The sequence below is a fragment of the Macrosteles quadrilineatus genome, unplaced genomic scaffold (assembly GCF_028750875.1).
Source record: "Macrosteles quadrilineatus isolate MER2022 unplaced genomic scaffold, UCM_ALF_1.0 Scaffold_6__1_contigs__length_79288215, whole genome shotgun sequence".
Taxonomy (NCBI): domain Eukaryota; kingdom Metazoa; phylum Arthropoda; class Insecta; order Hemiptera; family Cicadellidae; genus Macrosteles; species Macrosteles quadrilineatus.
The window spans coordinates 3,751,993-3,775,205 of NW_026542599.1; the positions used below are offsets into that span (position 1 = coordinate 3,751,993).

The following is a 23,213-nucleotide window of genomic DNA, read 5'->3' on the forward strand; positions in this document are numbered from 1 at the left end:
TTAAAGATCCCTTAAATCAGTTAATTTCAATACAAAAAAAAAACGTCAACAAATGAGCTAGTATTTAACAACCAGTTTTCCTATTAAGAGCTTAAAGGTACGTTTGACGTATCCTCTTAAAGATTCAGCTACATGACCTCATTTAAATTGCTATACCGTTCATTATGAAAACACTGTAATGTAAAAATAATGCATTTTGAAAGTTTTTATCTTTTATTTCTGTGAAACCACAAATATAAATATGAAACACAGCTATTTTAATGTGCTACGTAATACTTCAAGTCATATAATACGTGCATGAAATAATTTATGATACATATTTTTACCAATTCCGGCCGGTGATCGAACATTGCAACTTTGTTTGAAACGGTTTTAGACCACCAATGGCCCAGGAGAAGACTTTGCTGAACTTTTCTTAACCCAGCAACTTTTCTTATAAGGCTGAAGCCTTCCTAAATTAATCTTTTAGTTTACGGCCGCTTCAAAATTGCACATTTCTTAAGCTTATGATGAGGAAAAAAGGAGAGTTTTATTTGCAAAAAATCTTGTTGGTTAGTAAAAATTCTTAGCTTATAGCTTATACAGGGTAATTTATCAGTTTACGTCGTAAAGATCGACATTATTCCAGGTAAATACAATACAGTATATTTTATTCTTCAAGACATTCATGTACGATTAAAAGAGTAGAAAGCAATATTTTTCTGGAACCGTTTGGTAAAAACCCCTTCAAAAAGCACGGATAATGTATAATGTTGAATACAAAATTTGAATACCAAGAGTTTTATGCCACAATGTATAATCAGTTGCAAAATCGTAAGCGCACATATTTAGTTGTATGATTATCATACAAAATCTGTTTTGGTTCAGGATAGTGGTCATGCAATTTTCTCTGATAATCATAGGCATGTGCAAATTATATCAGAAACTGTACACTAATTTTTTATCATAATAAAAAAAAAAAAACAACAAGAGTATCAAAATAACTAAACTGTACTGTGAGTCTAGATGAAAAAAAAAACTATTTCTATATAAGGTCAGAGGAATATTTAACCTATAAATCCCCGATTTTATAAAAGGGAAATATTTAACGTGTAAAGGTAAAGTAGAATGTTGCAGTATATAAGGGATGCAAGGTATCACAATCCCCCCTGGTCATGTACGTGATCGTGATGTTAACAGTCAGAACGATATAGGCTGGTTTTTAACTTATACCTAGTAGTTCTGAGTTGAAAACCATTGAATATATCTACTGAATTAGAAATCTCATTGTGCGGACCAACCGTATTTTTCATTCAAATCGTTTAGTTTAATTTGTCAATCGACATAGAGTTACTCTGTAGAGAAATATACTCATATTTGTTGATACTTTGATATCTAATGTAATAAGGGATTGTTCTAAGTTGTTCTTTCAATTTAGCATAAACCAAAAGTCAGTTTATATGACTGCTGCTCACTCTCGATGAACCTCATTTCTACTACCTTTGTTTACATTTTAAAACTTACTGCAGCTCTAATTTAAGCTATAATTCACTGTAAAAAAGTTTGATTAAAAAATAATAATTGCAATTATAGATGCTACAAATTTCTACACTATTATGAACATCAGTGTGGTATCTAAATTTAACGAGCTTTAGTTCACGACAACATACTGACCATCTAACACGATTACTGAAACGTCGTTTTTTCTTTTGCGAGCACAATTGACCTATTATAATTAAAAATCTTGACAAGAGAATAACTCAAGTAACGCTACTATGATTTTTTATTTATAATAATTCTAACCAGAATATGAAAATAATTACATAGATTTTTCATGCATAACTATAATTCGTAACAGTAGTCATAAAACGAATGCAACCATATTTAAACCTGCCATAAAATATAACCATAACAACCTAGCCAACCACGACTGCTTAACGATGTCGTTATATGTAGCTTGCTTCGTTAACCATGTATTTGTCAACCTTTCTTGATACTGCAATATTTCCTTTTTACTGTACAATAAGTTTCTCAGAAGTCTAATGTATTTTTAATTAGCGATTGTACGTAAACATTGCTTTTCTTCGAGTATGTTCATTCTTCCACTGTTTGTGACATTTTATAATTTTGTTTTCACCACGTTTTGGTAGTTAAAGGCTTAATGTAAACATAAAAAATGGACGGAAAAGAATCAATTGAATCACACGAGTTTGTGTTTTGCGTAATAGGTGTTGCTAAAGAACGGGTTGCCGTAAATTATCAACTAAAACTACGTTTTGGATTAATGGATAATGCTGATGTTTTCACAGTATAAAAATTGAGAAAACCAAAAAATTACAACAATTGAGTCAAGTTTAAGACATTTAGGTTGTCTGATGCTATACTGTTATTGCTTCACCAAATTAAAGAATTCTATTAGCCACAGTTTTGAATACTCTTGTCTTATAAGTTTATAAAATTAGGGTGTTCTGTGTTTTATGTAAATGGTAAGGAACGCTATATACGTAAATAATAAACTCAGATTAATCGAGAGTAATAATCAATCAATTTTGGTATTCAACAGAAAGTTGTACCTAACTTATAAACGCTAACATTTTGATGAATCCTACTACACAAAGGCACATGCACACTAAGACATCACATCGATTGGAAATTCAATATTGTACCTAACATGTTAACAGAGTATAAAAACTTAGAGCTTTTTAGAAAAGTGTTGAAGGATTAAGAAGGTTTTACATTATATCAAGTTTTTTGCTCGTTTAACGCCGGATTTAGGAACATAAAAGCTTGGCAGGTAGGTTTTCACAAGAAGCCACGATGGATTATTTTTCTGCCAAATTGTCTTATCTTTGTGTACTAAAATATGTCCGCCCTAACATTTTCTGCTTAAATTAAATTTCATGCAAAAGGATGCTAACTTTTCATAAATAAGTCTTATCAGGTTTTATAATATCCTAGTCAATTTGTAACATGTCGATTTTAAAATTTACATAATGTTTTAACAGTAATTAATTTTATATTATATTCATTGCTTTAGTACTATGAACAAAATCTTTATCAGAAATACTAGATAAGTACTGTATATTAAATCGTTTTGACATAAATAGTTGTATTCGTAAATTAATTGATTTAAACTTTAACTTGTGTTAAACTTTTGATGGGGTAACTACTGATTAGACATTAGGACATCGAAAACAATCAGTTATAGGCCTATTCTATATGATGCCATAGCTTAGTTCCATACAACATAGTTTTACAATAGAACATTCCCTTTTATAAAAGTTCTAACCTACTACTTAGGTTTTACTATTTCAAAATTCTTTCTTGACCATAGCAAATACTAAATTCTTTTACTTTCTGAAGCATAATCAGTTTAAACAATGGTTATGAAAAGACTGCATTATTTGAAATATTAGTTGCAGATCCTAAAATAAATTTTTTCACTAAATCATCTTCGTCGATGGTAAATCTTTCAAGCTAAAATGTAATTTAACTAAACCTGTACGATATAACCTTTGATGAAAAGAACCAAAAACATAAATCAATACAAATACTACAAAAATTATAACTTATCACATCTTAGAATGGTAAAATATAGTTTAAATTTTAAAAATGAAATTGTTAAACTAATACCTCGGGCTGTATATAATCAGGAAATAATATAAATAATATTTCAAAGCAATTCTTGAGGTAAACTAGGATGGTTCGTATATAATTGGCTGGGAAGATGACGAACCTACCCTTGAGCATTCAAGACGTGACCTTATTATTGATGTTGAGCCGTGACATGCCCACCAAGCGTCCCACCAATGTCACGCCTCAGTTTTTTTATAGTGCGAGTACTGGCTTTGCGCCGGAACTCAGTCGGTTTGGGTCGGGCAGCAATCCTGCAACCCAGAGTCAATGTCCGCCTTCTGTCACATTTTCACCAGAAGGCCGGCGATTGTCAATTTGTAAAGACTTGGGTATCTTCGATGAATATCAGTGTTAATCCTTTAATGGCACTGTTAATTTTGTTCATCCGTTCTTCGTAGACTCAAGTCATGGTTTAAGTGTTTCGCAAACGTCAGTTGAGGTCCCAGATGGGAGGCTTTTTCCTGCTGCTTCCGGAGAGGGTCGCCCGGGGAAACCTTACACCTTCTCCCTCTTCGGGCTGCCAGTCGCCCTGCTTCTGGAACCAGTAGGACACACTCCGCCTTCAAGCCGCCACGCCGCCTACCGCCAAAGGAACTATTGTGCCTTCAGACCGCAAGTTTTATTTTGTTATACAAATTTTTCGAAGGACTTGATACTAAAAGGGGCCCCCAAATCAACTTATTATTCGTTATTTATGTTTATAGTATTTATTATTTATTTAATTGTTAATTTTTTCAAAGTTTAAAGTAGCCTATATTTACAGTTACCATCTTTAATTTATTCATAGTTAGGCCTAACTTTTCCACATTTAAGTTACCAGTTATGTAAGGTTTAGAAGGGTAAATTTAAAATTCTTATTTATTAAATTTTTTCAGAAAAGAGATTATTAAAAAGAAATTCTTTGGATGGGTAAAATCATTGTTGTTTGTTGTTATTTGTTGATTTTGATAAATATATAGGCTTTTGTTCACAATTCTTTGTTTTGCTTTGATGTTCACCCACGGCCTTTCACTTTTGTCAGGGTTGTAGGGCGACCACTCGCACTGTCACTATGGGGGGCATGCTTCCTTCAGTTGTTCGTCTGGGGGCGGTGCGAGGGGTCGGCTCAGATGGTAGCAGAGCGTGGTTTTTTGGTTGCGTCCTGGGTGCCTTGTCGTGAAACTTCGGTTTCACGACTTGGATACTTAGAGATCCGACCACTGTCCACGTTCTGATTTGTTTTGAAGGGCCGTGGATGGATTTGATTTTTGGGTGATGCTGGTCTGGCAGTCTTAGGAATTTTTTGAAGAAATGTTGTCGTGGTGGGGTAAGCACACTGTTGAAGTTTTTTATTAGGAGCTCGCCCTTGGCCGAGTCACCGGGTGGAATCTGGTTAATGACTTGCATCCTTTGGGAGCAAGAGTGTCAAAAGCATGGCCAAATCCAAAATTGATACTGTGTGTGTGTGTTTACCTCATCACACAAATGTTAGGTGTTGTTGTTTAGTGTATGTATGTATGTGTGTATGTGGTGAGTGTAAGCCCGTGTTTTTGATTTGGTGGCTAAGGCGGTGTGTATGGGCAGGTTCTTCTGTTTGGGACCTCATCTGACTGTAGGCATTTCAGTCCAGAGTCTTTAGTTAGTTAATTTTGTGAATTGTTCGTTGTAAAATTTTTTGTGTGTGTTTTTAAGGTAAGTAGGTCGACTGACTGAGAGCAAAATGGGTTTGTTTGCTCCACTGCCCAATCCCATTGCTGGGGTTTTGAGCGACATTCGCCCGATTGATGGTTTAGAGGTGGAACCTTTGTTAGAGTTTTTGGGAAAGGTGTTGCACCTGAAGGAGTTCCCAGGCATGGAGGACTCAGTAGTGTTGGAACTGCTGGTTCCACTCTGCCTGAGACCTCTTGGTGACAAATTGTTAGACTGTTTGAAACGGGGAGTAAATTTTGACAATTTTCACAGTGAAGTACTTGAGCTCTTTGTCCCCTTCAGGGTCATGGAGAGATTGAAGGTTGAGAGAGTGTTTCGACCTCAAAAATTGGATGAAACTCTCAGTCAGTATGTGGGTGACATTTGTGGCGTGTGGCGTGTCCTACGGCTGGGCATCCCTGAAAACCAACTGGTGGACATTGTCTTGCAGGGGTTGAAGCCTGAGGAGCGGTCCAGACTGATTTTTGCTCCGAAGCCTTCTTCTTTTGCAGACCTGGATAGGCTGGTCATCCTTTCACGGAGCGTTCAAGACGCTGATTGTCAAAGGGAGCACGTTGCGGGGCATCTTCCCCGGACTGGTCCCCATCCCGCTGTAGCATCCGTGTGTCGAGGTCCTGAAACACCGCAGAGACAGAGGCGTCCTATTGTTTGCTTTGGCTGTGGTCAAACAGGTCACATGAGACGAGAATGTCGTCAGAGGGTTAATCTTGGGACTTTGTCCAAAAACCTGAGTAGCTCACAAGGGGAAAGTTTGCCTAACCCGCCCTGTGAGAAAGCTGTTTTGGAGAAAGTCAGCAGGAATTTGGTTTCTGTGAGTACTGCCCCTTCTGGGAGTGCTGGTTTTGGGGAGCCTCTGTCGCGGGGTATGAGGGAGCTTGCATGCATGGGAGTGAAAGCGGCGCGCTCAACTTGCCCCCGACTCAACATCTTCTTAGGTAAAACGGTGCAGAAGGCCCTTGTGGATTCTGGGTCAGCCCGTTGTCTCATTTCCCTTTCCCTGTTTGAAAATCTAAAATCTTCTGGGCTAATCAAGCAAGTTGAGCGAAGTACCCACATCTGCTGGACTGCATCAAAATCCCCACTTCCTATCATCTATGAAGCCCGTTTGAAATTCAAGATTGAACATTTTTCTTGGGTTTGGAGTTTTTGGGTAGCCAAGGACCTTTGCATTCCTGTCATTTTGGGAGCGGATTTCATCAAGCATTGTGGCCTGATTTTGGATTTAGGCAGAGGCCAGTGCTTCTTTCGTTTCGCAAGACGGGTGCTCATTCCTTTTGCGGATGAAATTGTGGATGGTGCAGCTGTGGTAGAGCCTGAGACACCCAGCAAACCAAAAGTTGATCCTTTAGGGCATCTGACTCCTGGTGAGGCCGAAGCTATCAGAACATTGTGTTCTCGTTTTCCTGAGGTGCTGACGCCAAAGCTTGGAGTCACCAATCTTTTGGAGTACGAAATCCGTTTGACTGACACCCGTCCTGTTCGTTCTCATCCTTACAAACTTGCTCCACCCAAGATGGAAACACTCCGTGGAATCATCAATGAGCTTCTTGAAAATGGGGTAATTGAGCCTTCTCGCTCAAGTTACGCAAGTCCAGCTTTTCTAGTTCCAAAGCCAAATGGCAAGTCTCGAATGGTTCTAGATTATCGCAAGTTGAATGCTCAGATTGAAATTGACTCTGTCCCTCTCCCTGATTTGCACTCTGCGTTCGATTGGTTCGGTAAGGCCAAGTATTTTTCCGTCTTTGATTTGAACCAGGCTTACCATCAGATTCCTTTGAAACCTGAATCTCGGCCTCTCACTGCTTTCTGCGTTCCGTGGAACTTGTACCAGTTCACACGTGTTCCCATGGGCCTAGCTGTGGGGGCCCAGACCCTCACCAGACTTCTGGACTCCATCTTCCATGACGTCAAGTTCAAATTTGTGTTCAACTATCTTGACGATCTTTTGGTGTACAGTGAGAGCTTTGAAGACCATCTGGTTCATCTTGAGGAAGTCATGAATAGGTTGCTTAGGGCTGGCCTTACCGTAAATCCCGAGAAAGTAAGTTTTGCTCAGGCTGAGATTTCTTTCCTAGGTCATCTAGTATCATCTCGAGGTGTCTGTATCGATCCGGCTAGAACCCAGGCTATCAGGGAGTTTCCTCCTCCCCGAGATGTCAAAGGCATTGCCCGTTTCATCGGCATGGTGGGTTTCTACCGGTGCTTCATCCCCAATGTGGCTGAGTTGGCGGCTCCTCTCAATGAGCTTCGGAAGAAGGGCGCCAAGTTTGTTTGGGGTGAAGCACAACAGATGTCTTTTGATCTTCTGAAAGAAGCTATCATGCAACCTCCAGTTTTGGCGATGCCAGATTTCAGTCGAAAGTTTGTTTTGCAAACCGATGCTTCCTCCGTCGCTATTGCGGCTGTGTTGTCTCAAGAGGTAGATGGTGTTAGGCAGCCAATTGCGTATGCCTCACGCACTTTGAACCCATGCGAAAAGAAAAGCTCTTCTGTGTATGAGTTAGAGTGTTTGGCTGTCGTGTTTGGAGTGAATAAGTTCAGACGTTTTTTGGAACACAAAGAGTTTTTGCTGGAAACCGACAACCAAGCGCTCTCGTGGCTCCTTGCACATCCTCGCCAGCTTGGGAAAATTGGTCGTTGGGTTGTCCAAATATCTTCCCTCAAATTCCAAGTGCAACATGTTCGAGGCACGCAGAATGTGATTGCTGACACTTTATCCAGGATGTACCATTCACCTGACGACCAACCTTCTGATCAGGAGGAGCACACAGGGTGTGCCGTGCTCCTGGAGTTTCCCCTTGCCTTTTCTGAGTTCATCCCACATCAGTTAAAAGATCCCGAGCTGGCTAAGATCATTGGTGAGCTTCAAAATGGGGGAGCCCACCCCCCATATTTTCTGTCCCAGGGTGCCCTTTGTTGTCGAGACCGACAGCGGGGTAAACCCAAGGTTGTGCTGCCTAGTCTTCTTGTACCCATGGTCTTTGCGTACTTTCACTCTTCCCCTGTGGGTGGGCACTTAGGGATTCACAAGACCATTGCGAAGGTTAGGGAAATGTTCATCTGGAAGGGTATGGACAGGGACATTGCGGCACGAGTACGTTCTTGTCAAACATGCTCGCTAAGCAAGCCTGCTCAGAATACCAAGTATGGGTTGTTGTCATCTGAGGTGGCGGAGAGACCTTTGGAGAAGGTTTTCATAGACTATGTAGGGCCTCTCCCACGTAGCAAGTCAGGAAACAAATTCTTGCTTGTTTGTGTGGATGCCTTCTCCAAGTTTTGTTGGCTTTTCCCTTTGAGGAACGCCACTGCACAGCTCACCGTGCAGGCACTTCGTACCCATTTGTTCCAACACTTTGGAATACCCGCCACCATTGTTTCCGACAACGGAACTCAGTTCGTGTCTCACCTTTTCAAAAGAATGTGCTTTGGGCACGGTATCCGCCATGTGACCACTTCTCCTTACTATCCACAGCCTTCCCATGCTGAGAGGTTCAACAGAAATCTTCGATCCGCTCTCATAGCTTTTCATGCTGACAAGCAGACCACCTGGGATCAGGAACTTCCTTGGATTCAGTTTGCTTTCAATACTGCACACCATGAGAGTCACAAGGCGGTCCCTTTCGAGTTGTTGTTGGGCTATCCACCCAATAATCCTTTGGCAAATGTGTGGAAAATTGGCGACCTTCTGCCACCCCCTGGTGCAGCCAATGTCAAGGCAACTTGGCAGGCGGCTAGGAGGAACTTGATCCGAGCTAGGGAATTGGTCCGGAGGAAGCACAATCGAGGTCGGTTGGACAATCCTTTCCAGGTGGGGGATTTGGTTTTCTGTAAGGCTCATCCGGTCAGTTCGGCCGTGGACAAGAGAGCCGCTAAGTTGTCTCATCGGTGGTCAGGTCCCCACCGCATCTTGAAGTTCTTGACTCCTGTCTCCGTGCGGCTGGGAGATCCGCAGACTGGAGAAGTTTTCCGGAGGGCTCACATTTCTCATCTGAAGCCTTTCCGGGGAACAATTCCGTAGGTCATCTTTCATTACTCTTGTGTCTAAGTGGGAAGTGCACTGGGCCAGAGAGCTTGATCACCTCTTCTGTCCCTTGTGCGCTGCTGAAGATTTTTCCCTAGTAAATTTTCCAGCACTGGCCAGTGCAAACCCTGGGGGTGAGTTGTCCCTCCAGTTGAAAGACTTTTGGCGTTCCCCACTTCAGACACTTGAGTTGATCTGTTGGTGTTGAGATCTTCTAGAATTGGGAGAGGTTGTTTTTCTTTTTTTTTTGGAGAGGAAGTCCTCCTTTGGGGGGGGAGGTTGAGCCGTGACATGCCCACCAAGCGTCCCACCAATGTCACGCCTCAGTTTTTTTATAGTGCGAGTACTGGCTTTGCGCCGGAACTCAGTCGGTTTGGGTCGGGCAGCAATCCTGCAACCCAGAGTCAATGTCCGCCTTCTGTCACATTTTCACCAGAAGGCCGGCGATTGTCAATTTGTAAAGACTTGGGTATCTTCGATGAATATCAGTGTTAATCCTTTAATGGCACTGTTAATTTTGTTCATCCGTTCTTCGTAGACTCAAGTCATGGTTTAAGTGTTTCGCAAACGTCAGTTGAGGTCCCAGATGGGAGGCTTTTTCCTGCTGCTTCCGGAGAGGGTCGCCCGGGGAAACCTTACACCTTCTCCCTCTTCGGGCTGCCAGTCGCCCTGCTTCTGGAACCAGTAGGACACACTCCGCCTTCAAGCCGCCACGCCGCCTACCGCCAAAGGAACTATTGTGCCTTCAGACCGCAAGTTTTATTTTGTTATACAAATTTTTCGAAGGACTTGATACTAAAAGGGGCCCCCAAATCAACTTATTATTCGTTATTTATGTTTATAGTATTTATTATTTATTTAATTGTTAATTTTTTCAAAGTTTAAAGTAGCCTATATTTACAGTTACCATCTTTAATTTATTCATAGTTAGGCCTAACTTTTCCACATTTAAGTTACCAGTTATGTAAGGTTTAGAAGGGTAAATTTAAAATTCTTATTTATTAAATTTTTTCAGAAAAGAGATTATTAAAAAGAAATTCTTTGGATGGGTAAAATCATTGTTGTTTGTTGTTATTTGTTGATTTTGATAAATATATAGGCTTTTGTTCACAATTCTTTGTTTTGCTTTGATGTTCACCCACGGCCTTTCACTTTTGTCAGGGTTGTAGGGCGACCACTCGCACTGTCACTATGGGGGGCATGCTTCCTTCAGTTGTTCGTCTGGGGGCGGTGCGAGGGGTCGGCTCAATACATCTGATCATCCGAATATTGTACGACAGGACTGGCTTTGAATGTTGAAAAACATGCTGTACTTGAAAATATTTTAGGGCTTTGAAGTATTTCCCATTCGATAAATTATAGGCAAAGATTAAGACAATATTGAGGATTATTAATGATGGAATTCAAGGAGTTTTTTTCCTCCAATTTTTTTTTTCACGAGAAAAGTAAAAAAAAATATTTTCAGAGAATTTTACAATTATAAAAACTATTGGACATTACTCACAACTTAATTTATTTGTTCGAATCAAGGTTTTCTTTCTAGTTTATGTCAGGGTACCCTACAAAATAGACTTCATATTTAAATATTTAAACAGGAATTTTCTTTTTTTGTTTAAAGAACTTTAAGGTATTAAATTAGCTTAAGGCTCTGCAAAATTATAATTATAAAGGCAAATATGTAGGTAAATACATAAACATTTTTTTATAAAGTGTTTTCTTAATAAAACATTAGACGAACCACACACTGAAATATGACTAACTAAAATAACTATCTGGGTACACTTCCATATCTGTTGGCACAACCGAATGAAAATATCGATCGATATATCGATTGTTCGATATATCATTTGGTTAGTTAGGTACGGTTAACCTAACGACTAACCAACACTAACACAAACGATATATCGAATTAAACAATCGAATAATCAATATTACTCATTCGGTTGTTTGTGTCAACAGATATGGAAGTGTACCCAACTATCTCAATTTATATTGTCAGCACTATCTGGATGGTACACAATTTTTCAATGGGGATACATGGTAATCCACATGGGATACGTATCTGGACTAAATCTATGTTTACTCGCTCTGGATCTGATTAATAATCAAGGAGCAATTTGAAAATCTTCTCGGAATGTATAATTTTTCCGCATTTAAATTATTCTACACCTAATACTTTTAAAACGTGTATAAGGTTACCATTAAGTGCATACATATAACTGAAAAACACTTGGCAGACACTTCAAAGCCAAGAAAATAGCGAAAACATAGGTACAAATATTTTTAATAATCAACTTATTTTCAAAATAAACTTATCACACACTTTTTTAAAAATTTCTATTAATAATAATAATCAACTTAATCATTTATGACCCACACAAACGAGGCGTCAAGGTAAACTTATTAAAGTAGGTTAAATATATTTCACTAAGGTAAAGTTTGTAGGTCAGCTCTAACTATTACTGGGATATTGTGGCGCCGGTGACGTCATAAAATTGAGAAATCTCATTGATATGTTGGTGCGGTGAAGTCATGTGTGCTTTTAGTAGAATTGAGTAACGTGTTATCAGTGAATAATTAAATATGCATTACTAAAATATAGTTTAGTGACAAAAAGGTGCACACTTTAGTTTTTTGTTTTTAAGTATCTTTACAGTGATAAAATTAACCCTTTGAATCGAATATGTTATGAATATTTATCATTAGTAAACGTCATGAAGGCAAATTAATAAAACTTTAGCTTCATATTAAGAAGAAAGTAAAAGTAGGTTGATATAATTTATTAGTTTTTGCAATGTATTGGTTTTATAATTTTTTGGATGTTCAGGAATTGTCTGCATACAACACACAGTAAGCATCTTATTGGCAAATTTACATTAATTATTTTGATTAGAAATTGTTTTGTCGTATCAATTGCATAATTTATGTAGTTTATTGGAAATTCCATAGTAGAAAAAGAGAAAAATTTTATTCCACGGGTTTTTACAAATACCTTACGTTCTGTACATTACAAGAGTTCTTCAGCTTTAAATTTTATTTACTAATTTTACCTGCTGGTTAAACTGTTAAACCTAAGACCACTTTCTGCTGTAAGACTAGAATTTATTTTTTAGACAAAGACTATATTTTTGATATTATGACTAAAGAATAATGAAAAATCATTGAATACCAGTGTAAAGTGTTTTGTCTAAAATGTCAGGCGAAATCATTTGCTATTTTTCATATTAGTGTAACTCATATATTGTTTATCATATTTGGGATCATTTTTTAAAATTAAATATATTTTATTGCCATACGAACACAACAATCGAAAACAGTAAAACAGTAGATTTTAAAGTAACAGTAACTAATTAATGCATCGTGTGAGTTAAGATGTGTTCGAGTTGGACTGTGGCTGTGAACTTGGTAGACCAAACTTCTGTTATTACCATTTCAATCTAGACAGCTCGAATATCGTTCGAACAAACTAAAGTTGCTTTTTATTTATCAGCATAAAGTCATCATTACCACCATAAGCAATCCGAGTATCATCTTTTATATGCACAATATCATTGTGTTGTCAACAAAATCTTCATAAATGAAGATTTTAAGTTAACACACATCACTAACTATTTAACTATTTAATCATCACGCTATTTAATGATTGTCAATTTGGGTACAGGGAGGGGCGATCAACAGTTATGGCAATTGATAGGTTAGTCAATCAATTGATATCAGCCTTGGAGGGTAGCTGTCAGGCCCTGGTCACATTGTGCGATTTGAGTAAGGCGTTTGATTGTGTCTCACACCCAGTTTTGCTAAAAAAGTTGGAATTCTATGCCATCAAAGACTTAGAGCTTAAGTTTTTTGAATCGTATCTTAAAAACAGAACACAGTTGGTAGATGTCAATGGTAAACGCTCAATGGTTGTAGAGATCAACCAAGGAGTCCCGCAGGGTTCAATTCTCGGACCAGTTTTATTTTTAATTTTAATGAATGATGTTAGCCAATATGTAAATTGTTTTTCCTGTGTTTATGCTGATGACACTTCCTTGGTTTCATGTCATAGTAACTCAGATGCTCTAATTCATGATGCTCAGATTAACTTTCAGAAGGTTGTTCACTGGTTCACAGTAAATGGTCTCTATATTAATGAGGATAAAACAAAAAGAATGTTGGTGTCCTTAAACAATGAAATGGGTAATGTTGATTGTTCTGATAGGGTAAAGCTGCTTGGAGTAATTATAGATAGTAAATTAAAGTGGAAAGACCATATAGATTTTGTGTGTAAAAAATTGTCTAGAGTAATTTGTTTGTTGAGTAATTTAAAGAGATTTGTGTCTGTTACATACCTTAGGATGGCATACTTTGCTTATTTTGAGAGTATTTTGAGATATGGTCTTATCATTTGGGGAAACGGTATAGGCATTAATAGAGTTTTAATTAGGCAGAAAAGAATTATTAGAATATTGGCAAATGAATCAAAGTCAGAACACTGCAGACCTTTGTTTTTACAAACTGGTATTTTAACTGTGATAAATCTGTATATATTCGAAGTCATTAGAAATTTAAGAAAAAATATTGATAATTTTAGATTAAGATGTGATGTTCATGAATATAATACTAGATTTAGGGACAAAATAGATATTACTAGATGTAGGTTAGGTAAGGCACAAAAATATCATGATTATTTGGCTGTGATATTATACAATAAATTACCAACTTGCCTAGTCAATTTAGAGTCTGATAAAATGTATCTAACTAAATTTTACAAATGGCTACAGGAAAATTCCATGTACTCGGTGGATGAATACTTTGAGCGAGAAATTGTGATAGTTTAGGCTTGTTTTGTTATTTTGTTCTGAAATGTTTATTAATTGTTTTGTCTTTAAATTATTTATGATTCATGTTTGTTTAATAGTCCTTAAGCCAATACCACACTGTACCTGACTCGCCATAATTTCTTAATTTCTTATTTTATGTAGCTAACTTATTAGGCCTATTTTTAAAATTGACAAGACCTATTGTATTTTGTATTTACTTAACGGTCAATAAAATGTCTTATGTCTTATGTCTTATGTCTTATGTCACTGTAAAAGAAAATACAGAAAAAAATTGAACAAATAAAAAAAACAGATAACAAACTATTGGAGTGATTCAGCAAAGAGTGTTGTAATACCTTATAACAGTGTTAATAAAATTAAAATCGCAGAAAGGAAACATCAGATGACAATTTAATTAAGAACATAACTCTAACTGCCAAAGTAGAGGAGATGACCCCATATCTCTATCCGTGTAGTAATATGAATCATAACTGTCTAATAAAGGTACCCCACTATAACAAAAAAGGGATTTACATGATACATCTATTAACTAGTTTTTATAAAATAAGGGATGCGTTGTAAAAAAAATCAAGTGATTATCTTTAGAATTCTCACGGTTTAATGTTTATGCAAGTTTTTTTTTATTTACTTCATATAATTCATATGTGTTATTTTGAAGTTGTTTTCGTTTCTCCTTAATTTTATGAGTTATAAAAATTATGTTATTTTAGTTTATTTCCAGTCGGCAATGTTCAGCATTGATACACATTTTGTAACTAAACCTTATATTTATTACTTAATTGGTTGCAGAAAGGTTAAACAGTACTCTCCAAGTAAATTTTTTTATAAAAATATCTTCGTTCTAATTTTGGTTCAGGTTTTACAAAAGAAAAACAAGTGTTGTGTACAGTTACGAAACAATCTCCATTCCGATTTAGTTGATGACTTTAGAACCTAAAAAAAAGTTAAAACGACTGTTTGAATTTTTACAAGATGCTTAAATCTGTAAATTGAAAAACCTAAACCATTATGAAATAAAATACTCTAATTTACAAGACTTAGTTTTACAAAAGTTTCTGGTCTATAGAAAACTTGGGGCACAGTATACCCAAGAGCTTTGTTTTAGGATGGCACCGGCCAAACTAGGGTTATATGCCACCCCTAACTGTCAGTTTGTAGTAAAATAACATTACAGGATAAAGGATTTAAAGAATAAATAAATAATATTATACGATATGTAGTAATAATAGCTCATTATAACGTAACATTGAGGTATAATGGAACTTTTTAGCGGTTATTGTTGTGTCAGCTTATAATTAATTGCCATTGTTATTATTGTTTTGATTGTTTTCGACCCATAACTATTATAGACTGAACTTCATTATTAATTTTAGTACATTAAACAGTAGACACTTAATCTAAGCACACCATTATAGTAAAACATATTTTTGTATGAAAACATAAAGGAAATGCTGATGAGGGATAAAACAAAACGTGATAAGAGTGAATAACTAAAAATATTTTACAAACAACTGCTGGCGTTTCCCATTTTTCTTTAGCAATTGTAAACAAAGCGTATAAGTGCTTCGTGCTGGAATTAGGATAAAATTGTAAAAACATACAGTTTTAGCGAAAAACCTTACTTTTGTGTTACTTAATTAAGTTCAAAACATGTTTGATTTAGATTTTCACACAATAAATTATATTTAAAGTAATAGAAACTCCATAAAAAAATCTAAACATAATTCGATCAAAAGCCAAGATTTGATCCATCGTCAAATTTCAATGTGAAATACGATATCATTAATTCACAACATCTAATTTACTATTCGTGAATTTAATTATTAGAGCAACGTCGTGTGTGGCTATCATATTTGACTTATTATATTAAGAACACCGCAATTTAGTATTAGACTTTGTACTGTAATGTAAGTGGCCATTTGTTTTTCCTCCCAAATGTCTTTTATATATGACAAGGAAGATTGACACGACGGATCCAGTTTTTGTGAAATGATGGATCGGTTTTCGTGTCAACTTCTTACATCCGGTGGTTAACGACTTTTGATACTTTGTATTATGCTTTGAATATCACCTTTGTTGTCAGGTATCGGGTACAATAACCTGGAAGATTACTCCGTTATTTTTTTTTAACAGAGAAGGGATAAATAAGATGCAATGAGTCTGTTCTAAAATTTGTTTTATTTAGCATTACTTTTTAAATACATAGAATTAGAAAATATTTTTACAGTGATATTTGGTATATTATTTTAAGGGTGATATTTCCAACAAAGAATAAAAGAGTTAGCTACATTAAAAAAGGTAATAGTCGATCAGCAATTAATTGGATCAACAACATTTAACTTAATAGATTCAATAATTAAAAAATAATGTTATCCTCAACCCTTCAGTTAGTATTAAATTAGGGACTCTAATTGTGAATCAAGGAAACCATCTCCGTAACTTTGCGACTACAGTATAAGATTTCGCACTTCATTTAAATAATCTTCTAAAGTGGTTGAAACAATAGTCCCATCCTGATCATGTAAAATATAAAACATGTTAAAATTAACGGGATATTTTTTTTGTGATCTGGAAAATTGAATAATATCGTTTACTAAGGACAAATCATTGCTAACTTTGATCTAAAACCTCTCAGAGTGCTTAACCAATCTTTTGAAGTTAAAGATACAGAGCGGACGCAAATAATAATCTGTGTAAAAACAAGTATGTGGGTCAAACGTATTTAGTTTTTAAAATGGTGGATGAGTGCACCAGTGAATGTCCACCTCCCATTTAATGGCCATTTCGTATGAAAAACATCTTATTAAGCTTTTTGTTTTGCCCGGTTCATCACAAGCACTTAAAAAAATAATGTTGAAGCCTAATTGGAATTTACCTAGTCACTGGTTCATATGTAGTGTCAAAATAATGTCAATAAGGTCAATAAGGCTAAGTCTTCAATCTTTCCATTATAGCGTCTCGTATTAACAAGATTTGTTATAGTTCTTTGATTACTAGACGGAGACTATTAGACATATAATGTAAAATAGGCAAAGATTTTTTGTTCGAAGATAACTAGTTCAGTTGGTTCATGTGTCAAAACATCAGATATCTTATAAAGAGGATAAAACGCAAACGGGAAAAGAGCCAACAACTCAATCGGGGAATCTAGAGATGGTTTGGAATGATTTATGCCGTTGTTTTCTCACATTTAAAGTTGACTTTGAATCAACTTGTTGTGTATTACAGCAATACAAGTTTAGTTTTCCGTTCCTTCAACTCTTAAAAGTAGACAAAGGTCATTGATCAGTTATGTTAGTGAAATACGATAGTGCCAGAAATATTTAAACTCATTAACTATTATGGTAGCTGAATTAAGTTATAAGAGACAACTTTTGAAACATATGATTATACAATGGATCATAATAATGTTAACTTAAACTTTCATTAAGACTGAGAGGTTCAATCCTACTAATATTATAAATGAGAAAGTTTGGATGTATAGATGGATGTATGGATGTATGGATGTATGTTTGTGACAAGTGAACGCGAAAAATACTGGTCGGATTGGGCTGAAATTTTGCATGATGATAGCTCACATTCCCGATTAACATATAGGCATATTCTTATTTCAAAAATCCTTTCGGGCCCCGCCCCAGTGGCTCTGGAGTTTTCCATGTTAACCTTATGAGAAATGGAATTATTGAATCTTAACAGATGTGTCAATTAAACAAGTTGGTTCTGTTCTATGATGTTCAATAGCATTAAAGTTACAAGGATTACCAACAGGGTGCAGCACTATTATTTCTTTTACATTTATCACAATAGCTAATTTGCAACCAAAAGGTGAGTGAGCGGAGCGAACGAACTTCAACCTGGAGGCGAGTGAGCGTAGCGAACGAGCTAACCTGAAGGCAAGTGAGCGCAGCGAACGAGCTCCAACCTAAAGGTGAGTGAGCGTAGCGAACGAGCTCCAACCTAAAGATGAGTGAGCGTAGCGAACAAACTTCAACCAGGACGTGATTGAGCCTTGCGAACGAGATAATCTTGAAAATTAAGAAGTTAAACGGAGCAAAGCCCGCGGGTTACAGCTAGTACTCTATAAATGACAAAACTCTGAAGGGTTGACTTACTTTCCCTTAAGGTGATTGTAGTTCTTAAAATATTTAGCTAATGATCCCTTTTTGTGGAGTTTGTCAGGCGATTAAAATAAAGCGAAACCCCATAGTACAATCAAGACACAGAAGATACTTTTGATGATCTTGTTTGCTTTTCTAGTTTTAATATTTTGCATTAGCTTTATATTCAAACATGTTTTACACACAATAAAACCCGAAGCACAGTAAAGAACAACGCGTGATTTGAGTTGAGAGTCTCATGAATATGAATGAATCCTTTACCCCGTAACGACACATGTTCTGGCTTCTATAAAAACTTATATATAACAAAGGAATGCCAAAGCCTTAAAATAAATATATGACAATATAAGTGATATGTGTATGCAATTTTTAACTGCATAACATAACCATTGGTCAAATGTTTTAATTGTATTCGTGCGGTGGTGTCTTTAAACTGTCATAAATTTATATGTAATTTTAGTTTGTTTGAGTTAAAGGTGAAAAAAACTGTTCATCACTGTAATCTAATAAGTATAATTTATAACACCAACCCTTAAATATTGAAATTACTCTACCATGTATTTATTCAAAAAGTTTTTAACCGTTGTATTATATTTTTAATTATTTTTGAGGGTAAATTATGTTTTGCACATTATTATTTTTAACTTTTCAAAGTGAATTTTTATAGATTCATTCATCAAGTTATTACATATACTTAACAGTGTAAAGGGACGTTGTCAGGTATTACGCACTAAATTCGACGTAGTGGGTCGTGAAATTTATTTGTTTTTGTTCAAGCCTTACTTAAAATGTTGACATATTAACCTTTGTATTGACATTGTTGTGTTTGTCCGTGCTCTTCATCTTTACAGATGTTAGAATTTAATTGAGTGTGGGTAAGTATTTCGTCGAAGTAAACTAAATAACAGCATTTAAAAATTTGTGCCCAAGTATTGATTCATATTTGATTGTATGGTATTTTAGTTATATATCTTACAATGCAGTGGGTTTGAATAATAATATGTATGCTATTTTATTTCAAAAGACTGTTTCAAAACTAAAAATAAAATTAATCTATTAATTCAGGGAGGTAACGGTGTATCGGTAAGTTTTTAAGTGTTAAGATAGAGACATATTTTATGTATATTTAAATGTTTACCTCCTTAAAATATTTGTATTGATAAATAAACTAAATTTTGCTATTAAATTAGAATAACAGAACATTTTTTGACGACTAAAAATTACTATTTAAAATATTTTGGAAAGTTTATTGTTGGATATTAAAATGAAGGATTTTAGCCTACAAAATTTAAAACCGTACTTCTATATGTTTTGTAGGCTATTCACTATGTGAGAGAAAATCCTGTCTTGAAATTGAAATACAATAATACGGCAGCTGATGGAGTAAAAGTGTTAATGTATATCAACCATTATAGGTAATTTACACTAATTTTACGGGGAATAAAATCTCTAATTACAAGTGAGTAAGGGATCTGCGGTCTTTACTTACACCACGTTTTTCGTTTGAACGCTACATCACTCTGTAGGGTAATTTGCATTTTAATGGTCTTATAAAAGCACAAAGCGAAAGTTCCGTTTTGTAATTTGTAGAGTCAACACTTTTTACCTGAACTTTTTGATACGCCTTTTAAAACCATAGCCAACTTGATCGGTGGTAATTTTACAAATGTTACCTAATAAAATTCTATTTTTTTAAACGCTGCCATAAAAAATATGTATAACAAGATTAGCTTAGCGTGTATTTAAACAAACTCATTCAACGTTAGCAGTGCAAGCTTGTTACTTATTATGAGTAAAACTTTCAAGCCATTGATTTTTATGAAATGTAATAAAGCCAGAATCAATCCTTATCAAGAAACATATCAAGAAAATAAAATAAAATATACAATTTACTTATTAAAGGAGAGCATTCAATAATTCAATATTTAATGTGTTAAATACTTTGGTGAGTCAGTGACCTACAGGACTATAAATTTAGGGAGCTTGTTATAGGTTTTAAATCGAATTAGAATTTAATTCAGCATGATAACATTTATCATTACAGTCCGTCTCTTATAAACTATTTCATACTGATAAGTCCCACCACACACAGATCACTCATCGTTTACAGATCACTTTGTTCATAGAACGTTTGTGTTTTATCAAAATTTAGTCCCAGTATTTATATTTATGTGCTACAGCGAACCTGCAAACTAAGCTTATTTACATTCGTCTGGTTGGATCATCACTGAAAGTTTCCATAAATGAGGTTTGAACGCCTGAAGAATTTACTTCAAGCTAGTACGTAGGTGGTGACAGTTTTGGATATAGGATTTAAATGTCAAATTTGTACCAATTTAAAAACTTTACATCTTGAATTTTCAAAAACGATAGCGTAGTTATGAGTAGCGTCAAGATATGTTATGAAGAGGTTTTGGGAGCGCAGCCAACATTTCAATCTACAAGTGTACCCCAAATTGATTTATGTTCTTGTTTTCATACATGCAAAGCAGTTTTTTCACGATTGTACAGTTACTAGCAAACATACATCTTCATTTTCAAAATATACACCTTGTGGTGTTGAGATTAGATTTTCGGTAGATAGACAATACACTAAAGATACCACATTAAGGCATTCTTTCATAAATAAACAGTATTTATATTTTAACGGTCAAAATATAAATATCCTAGTGAAATAACTAATTCCCCTATGCCATATTTATAGTTGACATATTTTAAACATTTTTATAGTTGACTTTGTATTCAAATGGCTTAAGCCCTTATTATCATGCAGAAGCCATACTCACGATATGTCAACTCTGATAGAAACCAACTACGCGAATTTCTGAATGTGCAAAACATCAGTGTTATGAGTAAGAACACTCTGGACGAATATATTTACCTATAAACCTTTTGAATGTTTGTTGTAACAAACATATCATACCCTATCACATCACTTAGTGAGTTAATTAGTCCTTCATTCAAATGCAATAGTTATTTTTTCTTAAACAAATATTTGAATGTAAAATTGATCGAAATCAAAAGTAAAATTATGTACACGTATTATTCATATTTCTGGACAAGTTATATGTAAAATAACAAGTGTAATTCAGTTATTAGTAATGAATTAATTTGATCTAATCATGCCTAACATTATGGCAAAGATTATGAAGAAATTGTGTGGTAAATATTAAATAAAAAAAAATTAAACTAAATTTATTTTTGCAATCCCAGGCTAAAAAATGCTACAGTTAGAAATTTGTGGACAATTATAAATATTTATGGATTTATTTTGCAACGAAATTCGTTAAAATACAAAATTTATATGCATTTAATTTAAGATCTTTAGAATAAAAAAAAAATAATTTCAAATATAAGGTAGAACTTTTCAGTTTGAAACTCACAGAAACGACAACTGCTTTATTTATCTAATTAAAATAAAATCAAACATTTTCTGCTAGAGCAAACACGTATGATTTGAAAGAACTTCATGTACAAAATCCTTAATTCGACTTTATTTTAGATAACACATTTAAAGATGTAGACCAGTAAAAAAACAATTTAACAGTAAACAGAATACATTACAATTTAAATACCTATACATAAAACACTCTTTTATATAAATAATCTTGCTTTACATATTAAAAATAATGGTTGTATATTTCAGAACTATGCGTTAACATATTTAGTCATTTTACTAAATTGTTTAGCCAACGGTAATCTTCAAGCTGGGAAAACAGCGATGAAAGTAGAGGTTTACAAAAAGCAGCTGTTACATTTAGAAACACAACACAAGCCTGAGATGACATTTGGTTTGCTTGTTTTCCCAGAGTGGTGACATTCACTTTATGAACCACCTGTTTTGTCATATCAACTACCCGTTACTTTCCATTCTAATAATTATTCAAGTAAGCGTACCTATTTTATTGTTTTTAATAGGGACATTCATTGATAACGGATAACCTTTTCGGTGGTTTAAGGAGAAACCTCTTTTTTACAGCTGTTTGAAGAGCTAAACCCGTGATTTCTTCTTAGAGTTCACAGAGTTATAATTTAGCATAATTTTTTGTTGATTCTTATAGTTTTTCTCTATAGTTCTACAATCTACACATTATTACCATACAGTCGTAATGCTAACGGTTGAGATTTATATTTTAAATCCATCCATTAATTAACAAGCTCGAGCGAGGACAGCTGTTCTACAAGCAAAAGAAAAACCAGATATGTGTCACTCGATGAATGATGTGAATGTCAATTTTTAATTTCCGTCTGTAACTATTCAAACATGAATATACGCTATACACAAACAACACATTTTTCAAAGATTATATTGAACAATTTAAATTGTTTACTACAAAGAGAAGTGTAAATCTTTTTAGCTTATAACACTATAGAGTTTTCCCTACAGAAAAAAAGTGTATTGCTGAAAACCCTACCATACTTTTATGTTGGATTATGTGTAATGTTCAGTACGCATTATTTTTAAAAAAGTTAAATAAATACATAAAGTAGGTTACTGTTTAAATTAAACATCTACTTTACAACCCTACAGGGAAAACTACTAATATGGTGATAATGGAATATGGTGAAGAAATATGAAAATATTGCAATTGGTATAATTGGTCAAAGAATTAGATTTTGGGTGCTTTGATAGCGTAATTATAATAATGGCTGGCTAACATAATGTAAACAATAGTCTTGAAGGCTTATTAGTAAAATCAGTTCTTAAGTACAAAGGAAGATCTCTTATACTTGGACACATATTCTTTAATTGTTTTCCAGATAGGTTTGTAATCAGGACAGAGAATTATTTGGGTTCAAATAAATAATTTATTGAATTGTCAAATTGCTAAAAACAATCGGATGTTGGAGAGATCTTTTATTTACTACTATGTTGTTATAGAGTTATTTTCTTGTTGATGGTCTATCGATGAACTGATAATTTAAATAACCTTCTTATATTATTAA

General features: G+C 35.0%; 1 protein-coding gene across 3 annotated transcripts in view; it reads left to right on the plus strand.

The window, feature by feature from the left end:
• LOC128996176 (neurotrimin-like) overlaps nt 1-23,213 on the plus strand; it is a 356,524-nt gene that overhangs the window by 166,464 nt on the left and 166,847 nt on the right. The gene's annotated exons all lie outside the window — the stretch shown is intronic.